The 1,869-nt window shown below is 40.7% G+C and overlaps 1 protein-coding gene across 4 annotated transcripts in view; it reads left to right on the top strand.

The window, feature by feature from the left end:
• Nucleotides 1–1,869, top strand: part of PRR14L (proline rich 14 like) — a 78,117-nt gene that overhangs the window by 54,297 nt on the left and 21,951 nt on the right. The window lies entirely within an intron of this gene.

The following is a 1,869-nucleotide window of genomic DNA, read 5'->3' as shown; positions in this document are numbered from 1 at the left end:
AGGGGGACAGCTTGAGGCTCTGTCTCAAAAAATAATAATAAAAATAAAAATAAAAAATAATACAGGTTGAATATCCTTCTCCAAAAGGCTTGGGAACAGAAATGTTTCAGATACTGTTTTTTTTCAGAATTTGGAATATTTGCATTATATTTACCAAGTTGAGCATCCTTCATCTGAAAATCCCAAATCCCATATGCTCCAATGATCATTTCTCTTGATCGTGACCTTTTTTTTTCCCCCTCGAGACCGAGTCTCACTCTGTTACCATAAATAAAGTACCCTGATCATCATAGCCCATAGCAACCTCAAATTCCTGGGTTCCAGCAATCTTCTTGCCTCAGGCTCCAGAGCAGCTGGAACTATAGGTGCCCACCACAACACCAGGCTTACTTTTCTGTTTTTAGTAAGATATGGGGTCTTGCTGTTGCTCAGGCTGGTCTTGAACTCCTGAGATAATCCACCTGCCTCGGCCTCCCAGCGTGCTAGGAGGATTACAGGCATGAGCCACCATGGCTCTGAAAAAGTTTCAGATTTTGGCAAGGTGCAGTGGCTCATGCCTATAATCCTACCTCTCAGGGAGGCTGAAGTGTGTAGATTGACAGAGCTCAGGAATTCAAGACCACCCTGAGCAAGAGTGAGATCTTGACTCTATTAAAAATAGAAAAACTAGCTGGGTATTGTGATGAGTGCCTATAGTCCTAGCTGCTCAGGAGACTCATGAATTTGAGTTTGCTCTGAGCTATGACACTTCAGCCAGGGCAAAAAAGTGAGGCTCTGTTTTTTAAAAAAAAAAAAAACATTCAGATTTTGGAGCATTTCAAATTGTGGATTTTTAGATTATAGGTGTTCAACCTATATATATTTTTTTTTCTTTTTTTTTTTTGCAGTTTTTGGCCAGGGCTAAGTTTGAACCCGCCACCTCTGGCATATGGGGCCAGTGCCCTACTCACTGAGCCTTAGTTTTGTTTCAACCTGTATATTATTAAAACAGATGATAATGGTATTTTTTCCTACTGAATTTATAATAACAAATTATATAATTAAACTGATAAGTAGTGGGGGGTATGGTAGGAAGCGATGATGTTCCTTTAGTACATATATATGCATACACAAACCAAACTATGTTATTACCTTTTTTTTTTTTTTCTTTTTTTGTGGCACAGTCTCACTATGTCGCCCTTGGTAGACTGCCTTGGCAACAGAGATCACAGCAAGGTCAAACTCTTGGGCTTAAGTGATTCTCTTGCCTCAGCCTCCCAAGTAGCTGGGACTATAGGCACCCACCACAATGCCCGGCTATTTTTTGCTTGCATTTGTCACTATTGTTCAGTAGGCCCAGGCCAGAATCAAATCCACCAGCCTTGGTGTATGTGGCCGACGCCCTACTCACTGAGCTTATGGGTGCCACCAAGACTTTTAATAATGATTATGAATCATGTGAAATATCACAACTAGCTGAGTGGCTCATGCCTATAATCCCAGCACTCTGGGAGGCCAAGAGGTGTGGATCACTTGGACTCAGGAATTTAAGACCAACCTGAGCAAGAATGAGATCTTCTCTCTACTAAAAATACAGAAAAATTATCTGGGCATCGTGGCATGTACCTGTAGTCCCAGCTACTCTGGACACCGAGCCAGGACAATCACTTGAGACCCATGAGTTTGAGGTTATAATGAGTTATGACGATGCCACTGCACTCTCCCCAGGGTGACAGAGTGAGGCTCTATCTTAAAATAAATAAATAAGAATCAGAACAAAGTCCATTAGTTTTTATAAGTTGCATTATTTCTTCCATCTTTAATATAGAAGCGTGTATTATGACAGACCAATTGGCATAGCAGCTCATTGCAGATTTTTTTTTTTTTTTT

This window comes from Otolemur garnettii, unplaced genomic scaffold, assembly GCF_000181295.1.
Source record: "Otolemur garnettii isolate 467f Iridium unplaced genomic scaffold, OtoGar3 scaffold00116, whole genome shotgun sequence".
Taxonomy (NCBI): Eukaryota; Metazoa; Chordata; class Mammalia; order Primates; family Galagidae; genus Otolemur; species Otolemur garnettii.
This window is presented reverse-complemented; position numbering and strand designations above follow the sequence as displayed.